General features: G+C 47.9%; 1 protein-coding gene across 1 annotated transcript in view; it reads left to right on the top strand.

Annotated features, from left to right (window-relative positions):
- LOC143933464 (phospholemman-like) overlaps positions 1 to 27,404 on the top strand; it is a 104,852-nt gene that overhangs the window by 70,024 nt on the left and 7,424 nt on the right. The window lies entirely within an intron of this gene.

Raw genomic sequence — 27,404 nt, forward strand, 5'->3', positions numbered from 1 at the left:
TCTCGCACTTCGGAAAAAAAAAAAGAAGAAATTGTCTGGCCAGTTAAAGCCGCGTCCCCGTAGGCTCCGCCCCCCAACCCCCCACCCCGTTTGCCATTCTTCCCTCGGCATAAAGCGCCCCTTTGTTTCTGGACCATCTTTCCTCCGATAGGGTCATGATTGGCCCGCAGCCAAAGGGCGCCCAATCTCACGGCCTCTGCTGCCGTCCAAAACAACTTGTCAGCGGAAAAAAATAAAAATACACGGCTCTTTGTTAGCTGCGGGCAGCGGCGGGGAGAGGGTTAAATGTGCCAAGAGGGTGTGTGGGGGGGGCTGACACTGTGCCCGGGGAGTGGGTGGCATGAGGTTGGCTTCTCCATATCTCCATGTGGCTGTGAATGTGGGGCGAGGGGGGCTGGGGGGGGGGGGGTTTATCGGAGAGGAAATTGGCGTTTTATCATTTAACTGGGTGGGGGAGGGGAGGGGGCATAACCACCTGGCTACAATACAGCACAGTAAAAATTATTCCGCTCATAGTCCTTCTATAGGTTATTATTAAGATACATAGGCAAATATGATCAGCTACCAGGCGCGGACTGAACATTCGAGAACTAGGGCACTGCCCGAGGGCCCCATGCCACTAGGGGGCCCCATCAGGGTTGCCAGCCTCAATAAAACCAGGGACAGTATGTAAAAATCTGTGTTTTTTTTTTTTTTAATCCCAAGATAATACCTGCCCCGCCTCTCCAGTACCTTTTCAATGTGTGTATATTGTGTGTCTGTGTGTGTATGTATATATATATATATATATATATATATACACACACACACACACACACACTCACATAATCTATTGCCCGGGGGCTCCATAATCTCCTATTGCCCCGGGGCCCCATGAGTTGTCAGTCCGCCCCTGTCAGCTACACAACATACCCCGCTTAGTAGAGCTGTACAGTGACTGGACTTTACTGCTCCTTCTGTCTCATGAACATCCAGGGGGCCAGGGATGAAATCTGTGTACATCTTCAGGCTAATTGAGTCAGCAAGTGCATGTAAACCTTAAACTATGAATTTCTCCTATTTTCTCCCTAAGTCTAGAAGTATTTATATACAGTATCTCACAAAAGTCAGTACACCCCCTAAGTGAAAATGTCCAAATTGGGCCCAAAGTGTCAATATTTTGTGTGGCCGCCATTATTTTCCAGCACTGCCTTCACCCTCTTGGGCATGGAGGTCACCAGAGCTTCACAGGTTGTCACTGGAGTCCTCTTCCCCTCCCCCATGATGACATCACAGAGCTGGTGGATGTTGGAGACCTTGCGCTCCTCCACCTTCTGTATGAGGATGTCCCACAGATGATCAATAGGGTTTAGGTCTGGAGATATGCTTGGCCAGTCCATCACCTTTACCCTCAGCTTCTTTAGCAAGGCAGTGGTGGTCTTGGAGGTGTGTTTGGGGTTGTTATCATGTTGGAATACTGCCCTGCGGTCCAGTCTCTGAAGGGAGGGGATCATGCTCTGCTTCACTATGTCACAGTGCATGTTGGCATTCATGGTCCCCTCAATGATCTGTAGCCCCCCCAGTGCCGGCAGCACTCATGCAGCCCCAGCCCATGACACTCCCACCACCATGCTTGTCTGTAGACAAGACACACTTGTCTTTGTCCTCCTCACCTGGTTGCCCCCACACACGCCTGACACCATCTGACACCAAATACCTTTATCTTGGTCTCATCAGACCACAGGACATGGTTCCAGTAATCCATGCCCTTAGTCTGCTTGTCTTCAGCAAACTGCTTGCAGCCTTTCTTGTGCATCATCTTTAGGGGGAGGCTTCCTTCTGGGACGACAGCCATGCAGACCAATTTGATGCAGTGTGCGGCGTATGGTCTGAGCACTGAAAGATAGAAGAAAAGATTTACACAAATGTGAGGTGTTTACTCACTTTTGTGAGATGCTGTGTGTATATATATATATATATATATATATATATATATATATATATATACACACACACATATATCTATATATACACACACACATATATATATATATATATATACACACACACACACACATATTATATATATATATACACAAAAATTTATATATATATATATATATATATATATATATACATACACACACTTTTTTTATATATATATATATTTTATTTATATATAATTTTTTTTTAAATATATCTACCTATCTATATATAAAAAAAAAAATATATATATATATATATATATATATACACACACATACATTTTTTTTTAAATATATCTACCCATCTATATATATATATAAAAAATAATAATTATATATATATATATATATATATATATATATATATATATATATATATATATATATTTACACACACACACAAGGCTGATCTCGTCAGAAATTCAGAGCTGCCCTGTGCACACTTCCTGTGTCACCTCAAGGTGCCTATATTGCCCTCCCTAGTTCTCATTTTAGGACTATAGAATAATTTATGTCTATGCTGCAGAGCTGGGAATATTAGGAGGGTTTAGTAGTCTAGTAGTCTAGTTTAGTAGTAAGTAGTCTAGCAAAAGACAACGGGGCAGGGCTTACACCACCCAGTCCACAAAAATGCTGTGTGATGTGACCACCGGGTCTCTGTGCTTCTCTATGCAATACAGGCAGATCGTGGCTGGTGGGAGGGGCTTCCTTTAACATCGCAGTGCCCTGGCTTAATACGCTTCAGCCCTGATGCACCTTAGGAGAAGTTATGCAAATATCAAAAATGATTGACGGGTAGGTGTCAGTCTGGGGTGGGGGGGGGGGGGGGGTGGGTGTTTCAGGGAAGGCTGTATTTGCATAGGTAATGCCCGCATCTGATGCTGAGCCTCCAAGATTGAAAAAAAAAAAAAAGAGTTGAAACCCAAATGAATGAAAGGGGGCGGGGACAGTCAGGCTGGGGAGGAAAGAGCTAGATGATGCTGGATGTCCTCCAGCCAGGAAATGAGGCAGGGCTCTGTCTACTCACTGCAGCTTCTGATTGCACATTGTGAGGGGCTTGCAGTGTGCAGTGAAATTCGAGCGAGCGATATCAGAGAGGAGCCGGTACACCTGTGCAAGACTGAAGGGAAGGTCGGATTTAAGGAAAGGGGCCAAATGGGGCAAAACAAGAGGCAGACGGGCCCTTGATGCTCTGCGGGGGAACCAAGAGGTAAAGTAAGGCCGGGATAAGAAATACTTACAGCTTCTGAAAAGCTCTGCAGGGTTGCTTTGAGCACCGACGGTAATCTTATTTCCTGATCCGCAGGTGACCACCAGAGGGCGCACTTTCAATCACCATTAAAAGAGATGAAGCAGCAACCAAATAAGTAAAAATGATTCCTAACTTTACTTCTAAGAAAAAGGAATAAAACTCCCAAATTGTGCAATTAATAAACACAAGCCCGCTATCCTGGCTTCCCTCCCCGTGCCAAGCAAAAGGCATTATTCTCCGGGTCTGGGGGACCTGTATGAACTATGAGGGGGAGGGGCTCATGTGCCAGAATTTAATGGGAACATTCTACCCTTTATAGGGGTATTAAACCGAAAAGCAAACATTTATTAGATTGTGGTTTACCAATTCTTAGATGTGCTGACCGCATTCGTTTTCTTTTTTTAAGACGTTCTTTCCTTTATCCTGGTGATCCATATTTTATTTTTATTTTTTTAACAACAGAACAAGCTGTCCTGCAGATGTAACAGTTACAAAGATGGGAACGAACCATTTACCTCGACAGGGGTGCTTACAATGACTGGCTTTTATTTATTGATGTAAAACATTCATCCCAAAAAGAAATAGAAAAGAAGAAAAAAAAAACAGTTTACTGTAACTGATTATAAAAGTATTAGCTGGAGTTTGGCTTCAATTTGTTAGTGTATTTAAATCTGCTAGTTCATCTAAACACTGCCCTCTATCCTCATACTGACATTGCTGAATTCTCCCGCCTATGACAAATCTTCTACCCCTCAAATGTCTTCTCTGAGCACATTTCCCCTCCCCCCACTCCTAACCCCCCCCCCCCCCCAAAAAAAAATAAATTTCCCCCTCTTGGCACAAATCTTCTACCTTTCAAATGTCCTCTCCGAGCACAAAATTCATTTACCCCCCTCCCCACTCCAAATCCCCCCAGCACAAATCCCCCTCCCCCAATTCTCCATCCTAGTACAAATCCCCCCAGGTGGTTTCTCTCCTTGCACAAATACCCTCCCCCCAATCATCCCAGATAACACAAATCCCCCCTCCCTCCAAAAAAAAAAAATTCCCCTCCTGGCACAGATTCCTTCCCCCTCTACCATATCACCTTTTCTAGCACAAACCCCCCAAAATCTCCCCTCCTAAACGATCCAAGTCCTGTTTACCCCTCCCAACACAAATACCCCCAAATCACCACTCCTAGCACACCTCCCCCAAATTTCCCATCCTAGAACTATTCTTACCTTCTGCCCCCCCTCCCCCCCCCCAATTTCCTCCTCCCAACACAAATCCACCAATCTCCTCCCCCACCTCACATGATTCCACAGTGCCCAGGGGAAGCTGCCCCTCCTGCCCCCCCCCCCATTTCCTCCTTCCAACACAAATCCCCCAATCTCCTCCCCCACCTCACATGATTCCACAGTGCCCAGGGGAAGTTGCCCCACCTGCCCCCCCCCCCAATTTCCTCCTTCCAACACAAATCCCCCAATCTCCCCCTCCCCCTCACATGATTCCACAGTGCCCAGGGGCAGCTGTCCCTCCTGCCCCCCAATTTCCTCCTTCCAACACAAATCCCCCAATATCCTTCCCCACCTCACATGATTCCACAGTGCCCAGGGGAAGTTTCCCCACCTGCCCCCCAATTTCCTCCTTCCAACACAAATACCCCAATCTCCTCCTCCCCCTCACATGATTCCACAGTGCCCAGGGGAAGCTGTCCCTCCTGCCCCCCCCCCCCCAATTTCCTCCTTCCAACACAAATCCCCCAATATCCTCCCCCACCTCACAGGATTCTACAATGCCCAGAGGCAGCTGCCCCTCCTGCCGCCAGCCCCCCCCCCCCCCCCACATACACACACCCCTTGTCCCGTGCCCTGCAGCACATGACATCTAATGATTGGTAAGCTTTGATAGATGACATTTTTTGATTTCTAAGGTTAATACCTCTTTAGCGTTTACTGTGCTTCTGCACCCTTTATAGGTTGTTGTGCAATTGAAGAGGATTTAAAGAGTCAAAAAGAAAAAAATGTTGCTTGCCTAATTACACGATTGCTGTTAAATACGGCATATGGGAGTTTTGTAAAAACAAGCAGAAAAAAAAATGAAAAAAAACGACTACATACATTTACATGGCGGGTTGTACTGATTGGCACAGGACACACGCGCTCCATTACCTGCACCTGTCCCCAGCAGCAAACATTCGCTGGAAATTGTTGGGAAACGCCAGCTGCTGACCAAAAATTGGACGGCTCCTCTGATTATGTCTTCCTCCCACCTGTGCTGAATGTGAAGCCCAGAACGTCGATTAGGCGATCATTTCCAGTAATTAATTTTAATGTTTGAAAGCTGAAATCATTCACGGTGAACAGTTTGGTGAGCCAGCCAGCCAACGAAAGAAGTCCTGCCATACTGCCAACTGCCAGAAGAGGGCACTCCGATTAGTGCAGAGAGGTCACCAGAGAAGGTAGAGCTGAAATGGGTCACGGTGAGCCAGCCAAGGAAGTCCTGCCATATCGCCAACCGACAGAAGAGGGCACTCTGATTAGTGCATAGAGGTCACCAGAGAATTCCAGGTAGGGCTGAAATGGGTCACGGTAAGTGGCTTGGCGAGCCAGCCATATCATCTGCCATATTGCCAACTGCCAGAAAAGGGCACTCTGATTAGTGCACAGATATCATTGGAGAATTCTAGGTAGACCTGAAATAGGTGACGGTGAGCAGCTTGGCGAGCCAGCCAAGGAAGTCCTGCCATATCGCCAACTGCCAGAAGAGGGCACTCTCCGATTAGTGCATAGAGGTCACCAGAGAATTCCAGGTAGAGCTGAAAAGGGTCATGGTGAGCCAGCCAAGGAAGTCCTGCCATATCGCCAACCTCCAGAAGAGGGCACTCTGATTAGTACATGGATGTCACCATAGAAATCCAGGTTGAGCTGAAATGCGTCACGGTGAGCGGCTTGGTGAGCCAACCAAGGAAGTCCTGCCATATCACCAACTGCCAGAAGAGGGCACTCTGATTAGTGCATAGAAGTCACCAGAGAATTCCAGGTAGGGCTGAAATGGGTCACGGTAAGTGGCTTGGCGAGCCAGCCATATCATCTGCCATATCGCCAACTGCCAGAAGAGGGCACTCTAATTAGTGCACAGATATCATTGGAGAATTCCAGGTAGACCTGAAATGATTTGCGGTGAGTGGCTTGGCGAGCCAACTGAGGAAGTCCTGCCATATCGCCAACCGCCAGAAGAGGGAACTATGAATAGTGCATGGATATCACCAGAAATACAAAAAAAGGGGGGAGGAATACTAAACCAGTAAACCTTGGTCAGACTTTAGAAGCATAGAAAACAAGAAGTATGAAAAATAACAATGTTTATTGAAAAATACATAGCATGAATAGAGCATTCAAAGAGTTAAAAATCATGTATACTGATACATAATATACAGTGAGCCCTTGTGCATCAACGCGTTTCACCGTTGGGCTTCTTCAGGACACAACCAAGGTTCTACCGATAGCAAATAAAGAGAACGGATCTCACTGTCTTGCAGGAAAATACGTCTCAGATATAAGTGTTCAGGTGAGATTACTCAAGGATATCGTCCCAATGGAGACTGGTTCGTCAAGATCTGCAGATAGGTAAATATAGCCAGCCCAAACTGATGAAAAAAGCAAAAACAGCCACAAAAATCGAAGAGACAGGGGCAAACTGATGCCAAAAACGATGACCCAATACCGATAGGGGGGGGGGGGGGGAGTTTGTCAGAGCTTCACAGCCCACCAAACAATGTGGTAGCTGACCAGGAAAACTTATATGCCTAGACAGAGTGTGCTAAAGAGCTGTCCACAATGTACGGCAGAGTCTTTCCAGAATAAAAAGATGGCATATGGCCCCTGGGAGACAGCCTTCTGCTAGTCACTATGATATGTGTTATATCTGAGACGTATTTTCCTGCAAGACAGTGAGATCCGTTCTCTTTATTTGATATCTGTAGAACCTTGATTGTGTCCTGAAGAAGCCCGGTGAAACGCGTTGATGCACAAGAGCTCACTGTATATTATGCATTAGTATACATGATTTTTAATGCTTTGAATGCTCTATTCATGCTATGTATTTTTCAATAAACATTGTTAAGTTTTCATACTTCTTTGTCGTTTCCTATGCCTCTAAAGTCCGACCAAGGTTTACTGGTTTAGCATTCCTCCGCCCCCTTTTTTGTATTCCTCTAATTTACGGATGTGGCTATGCGAGGGCGTTCTTTGAGAATTCCAGGTTGAGCTGAAATGCGCCACGGTGAGCGGCTTGGCGAGCCAGCCGAGGAAGTCCCGCCATATCGCCAACCCGCCAGAAGAGGGCACTCTGATTAGCGCAGAGCTAACAATGGAGAATTCCGGAATCCAGCACACTTTTTAATAAAGGAAGGTTTCAAGTTGAGCACTTTATACATGAAATTTATTCTGATTGTATTAACGCAGAAAGATGATACAGCCAAAAGGGATCAGCGCTGAAGCCAGTCAACCAGCATTTTCAGGAGGAGTCAGCCTCCTGCAAAAAAAAAAGAAGAAAAATGCGTTCTATAAACTCAGGCTCCGCCCATGTACTGAACGCTGTATAACCTAAGCCAACGCACATGCCGGTGGAGGCGGAATCAGCTGCACGGGGCCAGAGGTGTGACCGCCGGGGATTTACTGGGACAGAAGGAAGGAAGTTCTCCTTTTCTTCCCTTCATCCGATTACAATCAAAGGATTAGATTTGTACTAAAGCCTGTGAAGTATGTGTGTGCAGCACCGATACCGAGCCCTGACCCCCGACTGTGCTATAGACCGGGAACCAACATAATAATGTGTGTGCAGGTCCCCCCCCCCCCGAAACTGAGCAATAAACACCCCCCATAGTTTCCTCTACTCTACAAGAACTACATTGGTGAGTTCTCTGCACTGAGTTCCCAAGTCTGTACACCCGCTGTGCCCATTATGAGGAGTTCCCACCATCCCTGTGCTGAGTTCCCGGGTCTGTACACCCGCTGTGCCCATTATGAGGGGTTCCCACCATCCTTGTGCTGAGTTCCCGGGTCTGTACACCCGCTGTGCCCATTATGAGAAGCTCCCACCATCCCTGTGCCGAGTTCCCGGGTCTGTACACCCGCTGTGCCCATTATGAGAGGCTCCCACCATCCCTGTGCCGAGTTCCCGGGTCTGTACACCTGCTGTGCCCATCATGAGGGGTTCCCATCATCCCTGTATACCTGCTGTGCCCATTATTAGGGGTTTCCACCATCCCTGTGCTGAGTTCCCGGGTCTGTACACCCGCTGTGTCCATTATGAGGGGTTTCCACCATCCCTGTGCTGAGTTCCCGGGTCTGTACACCCGCTGTGTCCATTATGAGGGATTCCCACCATCCCTGTGCTGAGTTCCCATGTCTGTACACCCACTGTGCCCATCATGAGGGGTTCCCATCATCCCTGTACACCGGCTGTGCCTATTATTAGGGGTTTCCACCATTCCTGTGCTGAGTTCCCAAGTCTGTACACCGGCTGTGCCCATTATGAGGGGTTCCCACCATCCCTGTGCTGAGTTCCCGGGTCTGTATACCCGCTGTGCCCATTATGAGGGGTTCCCACCATCCCTGTGCTGAGTTCCCGGGTCTGTACACCCGCTGTGCCCAATATGAGGGGTTCCCACCATCCCTGTGCTGAGTTCCCGGGTCTGTACACCTGCTGTGCCCATTATGAGGGGTTCCAACCATCACTGAGCTGAGTTCTCAGGTCTGTACACCCACTGCGCCCATTATGAGGGGTTCCCACCATCCCTGTACACCTGCTGTGTCCATTATGAGGGGTTCCAACCATCCCTGCCCTGAGTTCCTGGGTCTGTACACCTGCTGTACCCATTATGAGGGGTTCCCACCATTCCTGTGCCAAGTTGCCGGGTCTGTACACCTACTGTGCCCATTATAATGTAAATCCTGGTGCCTGTGCTGTTTTTTGGCCGGGTTCACAAATGTCTGACACAGATCACCCCCCTGCTGTAACCTCTCACTTTGTGACTTGCTACAAAGTTACAACAAAGTCTGTTTATGTGGGGGGGAGGGGGGGGGAGGGGGGATTGAGGAAATGCTTCTGATTACATCATCTCAGCCTAGGCTGGAGATCAAGGATAACTTTTCAATAATAAAAGGGTGGAGCTTTTGTGAACGACGATCCTCGTCCTCTGTATTGGGGCTCGTCCGGGATTTCTTCATGCAGACTTGTAGAAGTGGCGGACGGCTCCGCTTTAATAAGGCGGAATTCAATGCGACTTTTATTCTTCCCCTTTAAAACTTTCCCAAACAGCTGACCTGAACCAAACTATGAAACCTGCCCAGAGATTCGGCTTTTCTTTTTTTTTTTTTCGTGGTCGGCCGTCTGTCAAAAATCAAATCCAACGGCTGACTTGTTATATAGTTGCCACGGCAACAGTGAGCATCATCCCAAAAAAAAAAAAAAAGGTCCTCCGATAGACCTTGATATTCGCTCGGCACAATGGAACGGACGGAGGTCTCTGCGGCACGTCGCAGGCTGGAGGACGGAGAGTTCTTGACCGCGCGTTACGTCTGCGCCACCATCAACCGCTCATCTGCTGCGGGTTAAAGAGCCAGACATCCAAATCCCCTGATTGGTTGGGATTTTGGGTGCTTGAATGTCCAAACTGTACCCAAAATGACCCTTATGATGAGGGGCTGGGTCCACCCCCCCCCCCCCCTCCACTGTCCACAGCCCTGCCAGACAACCAAAGCGAAGGGTGACAACGTATGATCTGTCCAACTGGGGCAGAGAGCGGGGGACACCTGACATGTTCCATCCTCTATATATAGAGCCAGCGACATCTCTGAACTTCAACACCGGGGGGAGTGTTGGGGGTAGAGTGCCGGACTCCAGCCAACAGAGAGAAGATCCTAAGATCTCCATCCACTGTGTCCGTCCTTCTGTCTGTTCTGTATGGACTCCATCTTCCACCACTGAGAGCATCAAAACTATCTATTAAATAATAATAAAAAAATGTGTGCGATATATATATATATATATACACACACACACACTTTTGTTTTTTTTCCATAATATTTATATATATATTTATTTAATAGATACACATTATATATATATATATATATATATATATATATATATATATATATATATATATATATATATATATATATATATATATATATATACACACACATACTATCTATTAAATAAAAAAAAATTATAATTATATATATATATATATATATATATATATATATATATACACACACACGTCTCTCTCTCTCTCTCTCTCTCTCTCTCTCTCTATATATATATATACACATATATACATATATACATATACACACACACAGTGCCTTGCGAAAGTATTCGGCCCCCTTGAACTTTTCAACCTTTTGCCACATTTCAGGCTTCAAACATAAAGATATAAATTTTAATTTTTTGTGAAGAATCACCAACAAGTGGGACACAATTGTGAAGTGGAACGAAATCTATTGGATATTTTAAACTTTTTTAGCAAATAAAAAACTGAAAAGTGGTGCGTGCAAAATTATTCGGCCCCCTTTACTTTCAGTGCAGCAAACTCACTCCAGAAGTTCAGCGAGGATCTCTGAATGATCCAATGTTGTCCTAAATGACTGATGGTGATAAATAGAATCCACCTGTGTGTAATCAAGTCTCTGTATAAACGCACCTGCTCTGTGATAGTCTCAGGGTTCTGTTGAAAGCGCAGAGAGCATCATGAAGACCAAGGAACACACCAGGCAGGTCCGTAATACTGTTGTGGAGAAGTTTAAAGCCGGATTTGGATACAAAAAGATTTCCCAAGCTTTAAACATCCCAAGGAGCACTGTGCAAGCCATCATTTTGAAATGGAAGGAGTATCAGACCACTGCAAATCTACCAAGACCTGGCCGTCCCTCTAAACTTTCAGCTCAGACAAGGAGAAGACTGATCAGAGATGCAGCCAAGAGGCCCATGATCACTCTGGATGAACTGCAGAGAACTACAGCTGAGGTGGGAGAGTCTGTCCATAGGACAACAATCAGTCGTACACTGCACAAATCTGGCCTTATATACATAAAAAAAAAAAAAAAAATATATATATATATATATATACACACACATACACACACACACACACACACTTTTTTTTCCATAATATATTATATATATATAAACATTTTTTAGTTAATAGATACACATTATATATTATATATATACACATACTATCTATTAAATACATATTATATATATATATATATATATATGTTTATCACTGCACAAGCAACACTGGAGAAACTACTGTAAAGTGGTAATTACTATAATAATACTACACACACACACATATACTAATAATAATATGAGATATATATATCAATATAGATCTATCGATCTATATAAAGTAAATATAATTATATTTTTGTGTTAATTATAAATATATACATAATAATAAAGTGTAGAAAGTATATATTTTATATAAGGAAAAAAAAAATATATATATATATATATATATACACACACACACACACACACGCTGTGTGTATTTACAGTGCCTTGAAAAAGTATTCATACCCCTTGAAATTTTCCACATCTTGTCATGTTACAACCAAAAACGTAAATGTATTTTATTGGGATTTTATGTGACAGACCAACACAAAGTGTTATATAATTGTTAAGTGGAAGGAAAATGATAAATTGTTCTCAAAATGTGTTCCAAACAAATAGTGATGGACGAACTTCCGACGGGACGTTTCGCGAACGCGGCCGATAGTTCACGAACCGTAACGTTCGCGGCGGGCCCCATTGACTTCAATGGCAGGCGAACTTCGCAAACCTACAGGTCAAATTTGCAGCCACAAAATAATTACTAGCTGTGCAAACATAGTCCCACCACATGGCCACATGTATGAGGTGAATTTGGGATCGACAACTACAAGCATTCTTTTTTTATATGGGAAATTGTTGTGACAATTCAGGACTGTGGAGCGCATGAAGGCAATGGAGGAGAGGGAAGGTCAGGGACCAGGGTAGGCAAAGAAGAGGGTGCAGGAGATGATCACCAGCAGCGCGACATACAGCAATGACACCTGCACCGTGATATACAGCACTGACACCTGCACCGTAAGCAGCCCCAGGAGTAAGTCAGCATAGCACAGGGATGGTGGGAGCACCTCATAATATGCACAGCAGAGGTACAGCCCCAGGAGGAAGTCAGCATAGCACAGGGATGGTGGGAGCCCCTCATAATGAGCATAGCACAGGGAAGTTGGGAGCCCCTCATAATATGCACAGCAGAGGTACAGCCCCAGGAGGAAGTCAGCACAGCACAGGGATGGTGGGAGCCCCTCATAATAAGCAGCCCCAGGAGGAAGTCAGCATAGCACAGGGATGGTGGGAGCCCCTCATAATGTGCATAGCACAGGGATGGTGGGAGCCCCTCATAATGTGCATAGCACAGGGATGGTGGGAGCCCCTCATAATGAGCATAGCACAGGGATGGTGGGAGCCAGTCATAATATGCACAGCAGAGGAACAGCCCCAGGAGGAAGTCAGCACAGCACAGGGATGGTGGGAGCCTCTCATAATAAGCAGCCCCAGGAGGAAGTCAGCATAGCACAGGGATGGTGGGAGCCCCTCATAATGTGCATAGCACAGGGATGGTGGGAGCCCCTCATAATATGCACAGCAGAGGTACAGCCCCAGGAGGAAGTCAGCACAGCACAGGGATGGTGAACTTTACAAACCTACAGGTCATATTTGCAGCCACAAAATAATTACTAGCTGTGCACACATAGTCCCACCACATGGCCAATGACATAACACATGTATGAGGTGAATCTGGGATCGACAACTACAAGCATTCTTTTTTTATATGTGAAATTCTGACAATTCAGGACTCTTGAGACAATGGAGGCGAGGGAAGGTCAGGGTAGGCAAAGAAGAGGGTGCAGGAGATGATCACCAGCACCGTGATATACAGCACTGACACCTGCACCGAGATAGAGAGCACTAACAGCAGCACTGATACCAGCAAGTTTCTGCTGGGCCCCAAAAATAGGACACCGCTCAATCTCTTCAAGCAGGAGGGTACGGGCATATAGTATGGTGTGCATTTTAGGTTGTGATTAGCAGACTGTACCTCACTCAACCCTATATACTGTAGTACGCTATACCTTACCAGTCCTTAGAAGGACCTTTGTGCAAATAGTAGGTTGTGATTAGCAGACTGTACCTCAATCCCTATACTCATAAAGGACTACTGCAGCAGAAGGGAAGCAGTCAAGTATAATATTCTTTCTATATTTGGAAGAAAGAATATTATACGTGTGCAAGCCTATTACCATACCAGTCCTGAAAAGAACCTTTGTGGACCTAATAGTAACAGCTACTGATTAAACTGACTGTCCCTCACTGCCACGCACAGCTTCCTGCCTGTCCCTATATAAACTGACAAAACACAGGCTGCTGCAACAATAACTTGAATAGCACTCAAAACTATATCCTGTACTACTTTACTATACCAGTCCTGAAAAGGACTTTTGTGGACCTAATAATAACAGCTAATGATTAAAATGACTGTCCCTGCAGCACACAGCGTCCTGTCCCTCTCTCTACACTGACAAAAGACAATCTGCAGCAACAATGACTTGAAAAGCAGTGCCTCAAACCTATATCCTGAACTACACCTAACACCTATACCATGATACCAGTCCTTAAAAGAACTTTTGTGGACCTAATAGCTAGCGATTTGGGTCACTGCAGTCTCTCCCTGCTCCACACAGCAACCTCTCCCTATAGTGACAGTAGAAAGAATGTAAAATGGCCGCCGGATCGGGTCTATTTATAAGTTAGGGGGAATGTCCAAGTGTCCATGTGCTGTAATGTCTCAATTGGCTGACCTGTACCCCATGATGGATGTGTCATCATAGTTCAAAGTTCTTTTATACAGTAAACACCGAAGTCCGCCGGGCGAACGGCGGCAATAGTCCGCCGAACGGGGCGGACTGCGAACAGCCGTGAACCGACCGCCGGGTGAACAGTTCGGCCATCCCTCCAAACCAATATGTGAAAAGCGTGTGTGTGATACCCCCTAACTAAAATCTAGTGGAACCAAATTGCCTTCAGAAGTCACCTAATTAGTAAATAGAGTCCACCTGTGTGTCATTTACTCTCAGTATAAATACAGCTGTTCTGTGAATCCCTCAGAGGTTTGTCAGAGAACCTTAGTGAACAAACAGCATCATGAAGGCCAAGGAACACACCAGACAGGTCAGGGATGAAGTTGTGGAGAAGTATAAAGCAGGGTCAGGTTATAAAAAAAAAAGATCTCCCAAGCTTTGATCATCTCACGGAGCTCTGTTCAATCCATCATCGGAAAATGGAAAGAGTATGGCACAACTGCAAACCTACCAAGACATGGCCGTCCACCTAAACTGACCGGGCCGGGCAAGGAGAGCATTCATCAGAGAAGAGCCAAGAGGTCCATGGTAACTCTGGAGGAGCTGCAGAGATCCACAGCTCAGGGGGGAGAATCTGTCCACAGGACAACTATTAGTCGTCTCTCCACAAATCTGCCCTTTATGGAAGAGCTACAAGAAGAAAGACATTGGAGAAAGAAAGTCATAAGAAGTCCTGTTTGTAGTTTGTGAGAAGCCATGTGGGGGAGGGGGCAGCAAACATGTGGAAGAAGGTGATCTGGTCAGAGGAGACCAAAATTCTACTTTTTAGCCTAAAAGCAAAATGTGTGGGGGAAACTAACACCGCCCATCCCCCCTGAACACACCATCCCCACCGTGAGACATGGTGGTGGCAGCATCATGTGGTGGGGATGGTTTTCTTCAGCAGGGACAGGGAAGCTGGTCAGAGTTGATGGGAAGATGGATGGAGACAAATACAGGACAATCTTAGAAGAAAACCTGTTAGAGCCTGTAAAAGACTTGAGACCGGGGCGGAGGTTCCCCTTCCAGCAGGACAACGACCCGAAACATCCAGCCAGAGCTACAATGGAATGGTTTACATGAAAGCATATTCATGTGTTAGAATGGCCAGGGCCAGATTAAGAACATTATGGGCCTGGTGCTGAGGATTTTGGCGGGGCCTTTTATTAACAATAAATAAATAAAAATGCAAACAATTTTTTGTTATAACAAATTAAATTAAAGAGAGAGAGGGAGGATGAGAGAGAGAGAGAAAGGGGGTGAAAGAGATGTGAGGGGTAAGGGAGGGAGGATGAGAGAGAAAGGGGGGGATGAGAGAAAGAGGATGCACATGAGCATGTGTGGGAATGACATCAACGCAGCCTGGCCAAGGCAAGTGACCGAAGGCACAGAACCCAGAAGGAAGTCCGGGTGAAGATGGAAGTGCCCGGGCCCCGCCGGATTGATCACAGCACAGCACTGGAGGGCTCAGTCTAACAATTTAAGTGTACCCTAATGTCCTAATAGAGAAATATTTGGGCTCAGATGGTGCAAAAAATCAGTCACTGTATAGTCTCTATTTGAGTATGAGTATTTTAAAATGTCAATAACAATAGCATTTGTAATAATACAGGGGGAGCACCGTCAGCAGCAACAGTCTTGAGAGGAGAAGCAGGGCATGTGCTAATATGCTGTGCATACTTGTACATTATGGCATAACCTAGCCTCTAAAAATTAGTAATGTTAGAAAAGTTTACTACCGCTTTAATATCACAGGAGCCTCTCATGGGGCCCCCTACTGACCCTGTGGCCCTTGGGCAGTGCCTAAGTGCATAGTTGTCAACATTTCAAAAATATTTTCAGGGACTTTTTTTTTACAAGTGCTATATTTAGAGTAGCTGACATCCCCCGTGTTCCTCTATACATCACAATAGTAATTACAAAATAAAATAAGTACTAATAATGGGGCAGAACAAATATGAGGACTGTGAGATTTCCTTTAGTTGAACTAACAAAAGTGCCCATTCTAGAGCTGGTAACATTGAGGATATTCAGTATAATTTTAAAGAACAGTTTTTGTGGGTAAGAGGCATAGGGGAGGATTGTGGATGGTATAAAAGTGGGCAGTATGTGCAGGTGAGGGAGAGGAATGTGGAGGGTCTAACAGTGGGCACTATGTACATGAGAGGAGTGCAGAGGGTATGGCAGAAGGCACTATGTACAGCAGAGGAGTGTGAAGGGTATGACAGTGGGCAGTATGCACAGCAGGGGAGTGTAGAGGGTATGACATTGGGCACTATGTATAAGAGAAGAGTGTGGAGGGTATGACAGTGAGCAATATGTACAGGAGTGTGGAGGGTATGACAGTGGGCACTATGTACAGGAGAGAAGTGTGGAGAGTAGGACAGTAAGTAGCAATTTCAGGAGAGGAGTGTGGAGGGAGGGTATGATGGTGGGCACTATGTATAGGAGAGGAGAATGAAGGGTATGACAGTGAGTAGTATGTACAGGAGAGGAGTGTGGAGGGTATGACGGTGGGCACTATGTACAGGAGAGAATTGTATGACAGCAGGCACTATGTACAAGAGAGGAGGAGTGTGAAGGGTATGACAGTGGGCAGTATGCACAGCAGAGGAGTGAGGAGGGTATGACAGTGAGCAGTATGTACAGGAGAGAAGTGTGGAGAGTATGCCAGTGGGCACTATGTATAGGAGAGGAGGATGAAGTAATTTGGGAAGGAAAAATGTAAAGGTTTGTGAAAGGATGTTTAGGGACTGTGTAGTGGTTAAGCGGGCCAGACATGGATTGAAATTACACCAATTAAGCAGAGACCAGCCATAGTCGATCTATGTATGGGCTAGCTGGTTTTACATAAGTCAACCTATTAACTGACTTGAGTGCAACCAGCCTGTCAGGTTTTCCCCAAAACATTTATTGCTGCCAGCTATAGTTAGCAACACTAATCATTGTATTGACTGGCAGAACACAATAACACTGCGGGAGTGATTGCCCCATTCACAGGTCAGCGGGTGAGAGGGTGTGTGGGGACAGGCTGGGGAGAGATACTAGTCAGTCCCTGGGTAGGCACTGGTTAGTATCAGAGCCAGATACACACAGGTTACATACGCCAAGATCGTTAGAGAGAGAGCAATAATTCTAGCACTAGACCTCCTTTGTAACTCTAAACATGTAACCTGTAAAAAAATGTAAAGCATCGCTTAGTACACAACAAAAAATCGTGCTAACTTTAGTGTTTTTTTTTATGAATGAAACAGTTTCTTTCCAAAAAAAAGTTTGAAAAATTGCTGCGCAAATATAGTGTAACATAAAAAGTTGCAAAGACCACCATTTTATTCCATAGGGTGTCTGCTAAAACAATATATAATACTTGAGGGTTCTGAGTAATTTTCTAGCATAAAAAAATGATGATTTTTACATGTAGGAGAGAAGTCTCAGAATGGGCCTGGGTGGCAAGGGGTTAATTATCATAAGTAATATACAAATGATTATTATCAGCACTGTGAGGTCATCCTCTCCGTCTGCTGCAATGTTCCAGCTTGTATTTATACTGCCGCTCTGTGTGTAGCTTCTGACAGGCTACGCAAGGAGACCCGTATCTCCCGTATCTCCGGAACCATAGATGATAACAGCCCCATATTTTAACCTGTGCTGGAGTGGGTCTTTAGCTACCTATCCCCCAAATGTGGGGTCTCTGTGACTCCTGATTGCCAAGTTACAATCCTCAAAGTCGATCTCCTTTTTTTTTTTTTTTTTTTACTTTTTTTTTTTTTTTGGACAAATGGGCCTATCTTGAGAAAGGGGCCTGGAGCTGCAGCTCCAATAGCCCCTATGTTAATCCGGCCCTGAGAATGGCCCAGTCACAGTCCAGCCTCTTGGAACAGAATTGAACTCTTCCTGACCTCTGTTGGTTATTGTAGTCCTCCCCCCAGTACTGGTTGATAGGACTCTACCAGCTGCAGAGAACGTAACAAAGTTGAGTTCAGTCCTTCAGTCCAGACAAAGTCAAAGGTTGTCACTAGAATCAAAGCCAAACCCCCCTCCCCCCCCCCACAGATACAGGACACGTCATCTGATCCGGTGTTCCCATGGACTCTTATCATGGTGGACACCAGCCCGTGTAACCCACAACACCAAGAGATAGACAAAGACCCAACACGGGGGGCACCAGCCAGGACCGATCTCCACATTGTTGGAGGCCACAAGGGTAATTCAATGTTAAAGCAACATAAATCCCCCCCCCCCCAAATTTGTAAGAGATAAAAAAAAACAAATATGACATCGCAGTCTGGCCTCCCCCCCTCTCGAAACTTTACACCTCCAGGCACCGGCCTACATGGCCAGACCCCAGGCTCCCTGCCCATGATGGAGTTAAATGGTGGTGTTGGGTCTGGTAGCTTGGAGAAGAAGTGCCTGGGTGGGGGTGGGGGGATGGGAGGGGGGGGAAGGGATGGCTCGGTGCCCGACGTTCAGCAGCTGAACTAAAGCGGCGGGTCAGCAGGAGAGTCCAAGGTCGTCCTCCAGCAAATATTGGCTGCGTTTGACAGAACGCGGAGGTGTCGCCGGGCCTCCGTCCTGCAGCGAGGCAGATGCAGAGACCTCACACGACACCGTGTCACCTCAGCGCCGCGCCGCATTCTTCACCGCGACATCAGAACACAGCAGAACGCCGGGATCAGCACCCAGAGGCTTTTTATCTACTGATTTTAACTTTTAAGAAGTCGGCTGTGAAGTTTATAAAAAAAAAAAAAAAAAAAAAAAAGGTTTTTAGCAACGCATTTCTAAAATCGGAGTTTTTTTTTTTTGGGTCGGATTTTGGCACCGAGGAGAAGTTTACCACAAAAAGTTATATAGGTGAAAAAAAGGGCCTTGTAATGAGCATCGCTTAGACAGACTGCGAACCTTGTAGGATAAGTGGCTTAGTGGTTAGTACCACCACCTTGCAGCAACGGGGTCCTCAATTCAAATCCCAATCAGGACACCATCTGCATTGAGTTTGCACGGGTTTCCTTCCGGTACTCCAGTTTCCTTCCACTCTCCGGAGACATGCTGGTAGAAGAATTGGCTGCTATCTAAATGGACCATTCTGTGTTCCTTGTAGGATATGTGGCTTAGTGGTTAGCACTCCCACCTTGCAATGGGGGGTCCTCTGTTCAAATCCCAGCCCGGACACCATCTGCTTAGAATTTGCATTGGTTTCCAAAAAGGGAGATTTTGGATTGAACAGCATGGTATTTTCTTGTTATACTCTGTATACAGTATAATGTATTATGCCCTCCTAACCCCTGCACTCTGTGCATTACATACTCCTAACCCCTGCACTCTGTGCATTACATACTCCTAACCCGTCGCACTCTGCGCATTACATACTCCTAACCCGTCGCACTCTGCGCATTAGAGACTCCTAACCCGTCGTACTCTGCGCATTAGAGACTCCTGTCCCCTGCACTCTGCGCATTAGAGGCTCCTGTCCCCTGCACTCTGCGCATTAGAGGCTCCTGTCCCCTGCACTCTGCGCATTAGAGGCTCCTGTCCCCTGCACTCTGCGCATTAGAGGCTCCTGTCCCCTGCACTCTGCGCATTAGAGGCTCCTGTCCCCTGCACTCTGCGCATTAGAGGCTCCTGTCCCCTGCACTCTGCGCATTAGAGGCTCCTGTCCCCTGCACTCTGCGCATTAGAGGCTCCTGTCCCCTGCACTCTGCGCATTAGAGGCTCCTGTCCCCTGCACTCTGCGCATTAGAGGCTCCTGTCCCCTGCACTCTGCGCATTAGAGGCTCCTGTCCCCTGCACTCTGCGCATTAGAGGCTCCTGTCCCCTGCACTCTGCGCATTAGAGGCTCCTGTCCCCTGCACTCTGCGCATTAGAGGCTCCTGTCCCCTGCACTCTGCGCATTAGAGGCTCCTGTCCCCTGCACTCTGCGCATTAGAGACTCCTAACCCGTCGTACTCTGCGCATTAGAGACTCCTGTCCCCTGCACTCTGCGCATTAGAGGCTCCTGTCCCCTGCACTCTGCGCATTAGAGGCTCCTGTCCCCTGCACTCTGCGCATTAGAGGCTCCTGTCCCCTGCACTCTGCGCATTAGAGGCTCCTGTCCCCTGCACTCTGCGCATTAGAGGCTCCTGTCCCCTGCACTCTGCGCATTAGAGGCTCCTGTCCCCTGCACTCTGCGCATTAGAGGCTCCTGTCCCCTGCACTCTGCGCATTAGAGGCTCCTGTCCCCTGCACTCTGCGCATTAGAGGCTCCTGTCCCCTGCACTCTGCGCATTAGAGGCTCCTGTCCCCTGCACTCTGCGCATTAGAGGCTCCTGTCCCCTGCACTCTGCGCATTAGAGGCTCCTGTCCCCTGCACTCTGCGCATTAGAGGCTCCTGTCCCCTGCACTCTGCGCATTAGAGGCTCCTGTCCCCTGCACTCTGCGCATTAGAGGCTCCTGTCCCCTGCACTCTGCGCATTAGAGGCTCCTGTCCCCTGCACTCTGCGCATTAGAGGCTCCTGTCCCCTGCACTCTGCGCATTAGAGGCTCCTGTCCCCTGCACTCTGCGCATTAGAGGCTCCTGTCCCCTGCACTCTGCGCATTAGAGGCTCCTGTCCCCTGCACTCTGCGCATTAGAGGCTCCTGTCCCCTGCACTCTGCGCATTAGAGGCTCCTGTCCCCTGCACTCTGCGCATTAGAGGCTCCTGTCCCCTGCACTCTGCGCATTAGAGGCTCCTGTCCCCTGCACTCTGCGCATTAGAGGCTCCTGTCCCCTGCACTCTGCGCATTAGAGGCTCCTGTCCCCTGCACTCTGCGCATTAGAGGCTCCTGTCCCCTGCACTCTGCGCATTAGAGGCTCCTGTCCCCTGCACTCTGCGCATTAGAGGCTCCTGTCCCCTGCACTCTGCGCATTAGAGGCTCCTGTCCCCTGCACTCTGCGCATTAGAGGCTCCTGTCCCCTGCACTCTGCGCATTAGAGGCTCCTGTCCCCTGCACTCTGCGCATTAGACGCTCCTGTCCCCTGCACTCTGCGCATTAGACGCTCCTGTCCCCTGCACTCTGCGCATTAGACGCTCCTGTCCCCTGCACTCTGCGCATTAGACGCTCCTGTCCCCTGCACTCTGCGCATTAGACACTCCTGTCCCCTGCACTCTGCGCATTAGACACTCCTGTCCCCTGCACTCTGCGCATTAGACACTCCTGTCCCCTGCACTCTGCGCAGTAGAGACTCCTGTCCCCTGCACTCTGCGCAGTAGAGACTCCTGTCCCCTGCACTCTGCGCAGTAGAGACTCCTGTCCCCTGCACTCTGCGCAGTAGAGACTCCTGTCCCCTGCACTCTGCGCAGTAGAGACTCCTGTCCCCTGCACTCTGCGCAGTAGAGACTCCTGTCCCCTGCACTCTGCGCAGTAGAGACTCCTGTCCCCTGCACTCTGCGCAGTAGAGACTCCTGTCCCCTGCACTCTGCGCAGTAGAGACTCCTGTCCCCTGCACTCTGCGCAGTAGAGACTCCTGTCCCCTGCACTCTGCGCAGTAGAGACTCCTGTCCCCTGCACTCTGCGCAGTAGAGACTCCTGTCCCCTGCACTCTGCGCAGTAGAGACTCCTGTCCCCTGCACTCTGCGCAGTAGAGACTCCTGTCCCCTGCACTCTGCGCAGTAGAGACTCCTGTCCCCTGCACTCTGCGCAGTAGAGACTCCTGTCCCCTGCACTCTGCGCAGTAGAGACTCCTGTCCCCTGCACTCTGCGCAGTAGAGACTCCTGTCCCCTGCACTCTGCGCATTAGAGAGACTCCTGTCCCCTGCACTCTGCGCATTAGAGACTCCTGTCCCCTGCACTCTGCGCATTAGAGACTCCTGTCCCCTGCATTCTGCGCATTAGAGACTCCTGTCCCCTGCACTCTGCGCATTAGAGACTCCTGTCCCCCGCAATCTGTGCATTAGAGACTTCTGACTCCTGCACTCTGTATATTACACACTCCTAACCCATTAGAGACTCCTGAACCCTGCTCTCTGTACATTAGACTCTCAGCCCCTGCACTCTTTAAATTAGACTACGACCCCCACGCTCTGTGCATTAAAAACTCTCAACCCCTGTGCTCTGTGAATTACAGACCACTGAACCCTGGCACACTCCAGACTCCTGACCCCTGTCCGCTGCGCATTACACACTCCTGACCCAGTAGAGCACCCTGACCCCTGCACCCTTTGCATTAGAAACTTCTGACTCCTGCACTCTGTGCATTACTGCCCCTTAATACTCAAGCTCTGTGCAATACACACTCCCGAATCCTGTACTCTATGCATTACACACTCCTGACCCATTAGACACTCCTGACCCCTGCACTCTGTGCATTAGAGAATTCTGACCCTCACATTCTGTGCATTACAGACTTCTGACACCTTGGCATTGTGCATTACAGACTCCTGACCCCTTCGCTCTGTGCATTACAGACTCCTAGGCCCTGCTCTCTGTATATTAGACTCCTGACCCCCACACTCTGTACATTACATACTCCTGACCCCCGTGCTCTGTACATTACATACTCCTGACCCCCGTGCTCTGTACATTACATACTCCTGACCCCCGTGCTCTGTACATTACATACTCCTGACCCCCGTGCTCTGTACATTACATACTCCTGACCCCCGCGCTCTGTACATTACAGACTCCAGACCCCCACGCTCTGTACATTACAGACTCCAGACCCCCACGCTCTGTACATTACAGACTCCAGACCCCCGCGCTCTGTACATTACAGACTCCAGACCCCCACGCTCTGTACATTACAGACTCCAGACCCCCGCGCTCTGTACATTACAGACTCCAGACCCCAGTGTTCTGTACATTACAGACTCCAGACCCCCGCGCTCTGTACATTATATACTCCTGACCCCCACGCTCTGTACACTATATACTCCTGACCCCGTGCTCTGTACACTATATACTCCTGACCCCGTGCTCTGTACACTATATACTCCTGACCCCTGTGCTCTGTATATTACAGACTCCTGACCCCCGCGCTCTGTGCATTGCTGACACCCGACCCATGCATTTTGGGCATTACTGACCCCGTTGGAATATTTTTTGAGCACAAGGACTGTGCCATGTGACTGTGTACATAATGAGTAGGTTCAAATTTTAAGGCTCTTCTACAGTTTTGCCACACCCATAATTTGGTGCCATGTCTGCCCACCGCATCTGTTCTGGTTACAAATGCCACCAAGAGCGAAAGAAAAAAAAATCCCCAAATTTTCAGTCGTCACCAACTGAACAGGAATGTCTTTCAAAAGGGGCAACTGTCCCGGTGACATCTGTCCCCGAGTGGGGGGGGGGGGGGGATTCCCGATTCCTTTGAAGAGTTTTCCTGCAGTATTTATAGGACAGGATGGGAAATCTCCCCTCTGCAGGACACAAATAGCAGAACAAACTCAACAGACGTTTAACCACTTATTTCTGGGGATGGCCCCCTAAAATCCGGGACTGTCCCTGGAAATCTGGACCCTTTTAACCTACTTCCCGAGAATGTGCAACATCATAAAAATACAGAGCTCCATTAACTGTTTTTTTTTTGTTCTGTTTTTTTTACACGGTCCCTTTATTTTGATTTTTTAAATCAAGATTAGCCAAAATGACTCCATAAAATGATTTAACAATTATTTAAAATAATAATTTAATATATACGATAATATTATATTTAATATGATATAAATATCATTAAACATATTTAGAATTAATAAGTCTTTAGAATTATTATTCAGTGAAAATTTTGCCCATTTTTTCTTTTTTTTTTTCTTTTTATCGAGATTATCCAAGGAATCGGGTACCCAGCATCACAGGTGGCTCAGCAAGAAGAGCCACTGCGCCAGTGTAGCTGAGGTCATAGGTTGATATCTAGGTCCTGCTGGCGGTGGTTCCGGAGGAGAGTACGCAAACAACGAGCAGTGGTGGTACTGAATTAGAGTACATGGACACCGAGTGGCGGTGGTTCCGGAGGAGAGTACATGGCCACTGAGTGGTGGCGGTACAGGAGTAGAGTGCATAGACAACGAGCGGCAGCGGTACAGGAGTAGAGTACACGGACACCAAGCAGTGGTGGTACAGTAGAGTACACGGACACCAAGCAGTGGTGGTACAGTAGAGTACACGGACACCAAGCAGTGGTGGTACAGTAGAGTACACGGACACCAAGCAGTGGTGGTACAGTAGAGTACACGGACACCAAGCAGTGGTGGTACAGTAGAGTACACGGACACCAAGCAGTGGTGGTACAGGAGTAGAGTACATGGACAATGAGCAGTGGTGGTACTGAATGAGAGTACATGGACACAGAGTGGCGGTGGTTCAGAAGGAGAGTACATGGATACGAGTGACGGTGGTACAAGAGGAGAGTGCTCAGACACCGAGCGGCGGTGATACAGGAGGAGAGTACACGGACACCAAGCGGCTGTGGTACAGGATGAAAATACACTGACGCCGGGTGATGGTGGTACAGGAGGAAAGTACATGGACACGGAGCGGCGGTAGAACCCAATGAGAGTACACGGACACCGAGCGCTGGTGGTACAGGAGGAGAGTACACGGACACCGAGTGGCGGTGGCACAGGAGGAGAGTACACGGACACGGAGCGATGGTGGTACAGGAGGAGAGTACATGGACACCGAACAGCGGTGGTACAGGAGGAGAGTACATGGACACCGAACGGCGGTGGTACAGGAGGACAGTACATGGACACCGAGCGGCGGTGGTACAGGAGGAGAGTACACGGACACCGAGTGGCGGTGGCACAGGAGGAGAGTACACGGACACCGAGTGGCGGTGGCACAGGAGGAGAGTACACGGACACGGAGCGATGGTGGTACAGGAGGAGAGTACATGGACACCGAACAGCGGTGATACAGGAGGAGAGTACATGGACACCGAACGGCGGTGGTACAGGAGGACAGTACATGGACACCGAGCGGCGGTGGTACCGAATGAGCGTACACGGACAACAAGCGGCTGTGGGACAGGAAGAGAGTACATGACACCGAGCGGTGGTAGTACCGAATGAGAGTACATGGCCACTGAGTGGTGGCGATACAGGAGGAGAGGACACGGAGTGACGGTGGTTCAGGAGGAGATTACATGGACACTGATCGGCGTTGGTATCGAATGAGAGTACACGGACACCAAGTGGCGGTGGCACTGAATGAGAGTACATGGACACTCCGGAGGAGGATATATACGATCACCAAGCGGCGGTGGTACAGGAGGAGAGTACATGGACATTCCGGATGAGGATATAAGGATCACCGAGTGGCGGTGGTACAGGAGGAGAGTACATGGACACTTCGGATGAGAATATACGATCACCGAGCGGTGGTGGTACAGGAGGAGAGTACATGGACATTCCGGATGAGGATATAAGGATCACCAGGTGGCGGTGGTACAGGAGGAGAGTACATGGACATTTCGGATGAGGATATAAGGATCACCGAGTGGCGGTGGTACAGGAGGAGAGTACATGGACATTCCGGATGAGGATATAAGGATCACCGAGTGGCGGTGGTACAGGAGGAGAGTACATGGACATTCCGGATGAGGATATAAGGATCACCGAGTGGCGGTGGTACAGGAGGAGAGTACATGGACATTCCGGATGAGGATATAAGGATCACCAGGTGGCGGTGGTACAGGAGGAGAGTACATGGACATTCCGGATGAGGATATAAGGATCACCGAGCGGCGGTGGTACAGGAGGAGAGTACATGGACACTTCGGATGAGAATATACGATCACCGAGCGGCAGTGGTACAGGAGGAGAGTACATGGACATTCCGGATGAGGATATAAGGATCACCGAGTGGCGGTGGTACAGGAGGAGAGTACATGGACATTCCGGATGAGGATATAAGGATCACCAGGTGGCGGTGGTACAGGAGGAGAGTACATGGACATTCCGGATGAGGATATAAGGATCACCGAGCGGCGGTGGTACAGGAGGAGAGTACATGGACACTTCGGATGAGAATATACGATCACCGAGCGGCAGTGGTACAGGAGGAGAGTACATGGACATTCCGGATGAGGATATAAGGATCACCGAGTGGCGGTGGTACAGGAGGAGAGTACATGGACACTCCGGATGAGGATATATACGATCACCGAGCGGCGGTGGTACCTGACTTTCCGATCACTCAAGAAAGCCCAGTAAAAGCGGCAGAACAGGAAAAGCTCCCTTCGGTGCCCTTTAGAAGTTATCGAGCGGCTGCATGGCCTTTTGGATCACTTCCATAAGAGCCCATCACTGGCCGAAGATTTTGAAATCGGGATGATGCCTGGCAGGTGCGAAATCACTTCCCACCCGAGGATGTACCGGTACGTCCCAAGGGGTTTGAAGTGGTTAAAACAGGAAAATGAACAACTAGGAGGACTGTTATGCGATCTCAGAAGCTGGGAGACGACAGGAGAATTCAACTGAAGGAGTGGCAACTCTTAGACCTCAGGTGACCCCGGATGGGCAAGGAGCAGAGCACAGAGAAGCCCCGTTGCCCCATTGGGGGAGATGAGCTTCGAGGGCTTTTCAGGACTGACCTCTGTCCAGTTTTGACACGCCGAGGAGGGGGGAGACACAAATTCTAAGCGCACAACGACCTCCCCCGCCTCGGAAACCTTTTGCATCCACGTTAAAGATAAAGTTCTGCAATGCAGACATGACAATTAGTACATAGCGCGGTGACCTTCCGAAAAACACATCGACACAAAAGTCTCTCCCCACTGGGAATTGTTGGGGCGATTGCTGAGCCGAGGGGGGGGGGTAAAAATGGAATTCTCAGGGAACAAACGGGTCATTTAGGAATCTCTGGGCAGCGGCTGCAAAACACATTAAGTCTTCATCCGAGTGCCAGAAATCCATTGTGTTTAATCTGCCTTCTGCAGCTGAGAACCACCGACAATCACTTATGTGTTTGGCCGCGGCCCGGAGGGGGTGGGGGGGGGTGGGGTGTTATTAACACTTGCTGGCCGGGGGTGGCGGAATTTCTGAACGTAAGAGGTCATACATATACTATAACGCAACGCTAAAATGCTCAGTTTATAGTTAGAATTAGGGGTGAGCAAAAGCGAGGGTTATTATTACCCCAAAATTTGTGCCAAAATAATGCCTTTAAAATTGTTTAAATTAAATAATTTAAAATGATACTAAAAACACGCGCTTTCATTTACGTCGTCCCTTCGATTTCTGTATGTGGATGACGGCACTGTCATTATTTTAATTAAAAAATAATATCCAAGTG

The sequence above is a fragment of the Lithobates pipiens genome, unplaced genomic scaffold (genome assembly GCF_037356315.1).
Source record: "Lithobates pipiens isolate NorthernLeopardFrog02 unplaced genomic scaffold, aLitPip1_a1.2 Scaffold_27, whole genome shotgun sequence".
NCBI lineage: Eukaryota > Metazoa > Chordata > Amphibia > Anura > Ranidae > Lithobates > Lithobates pipiens.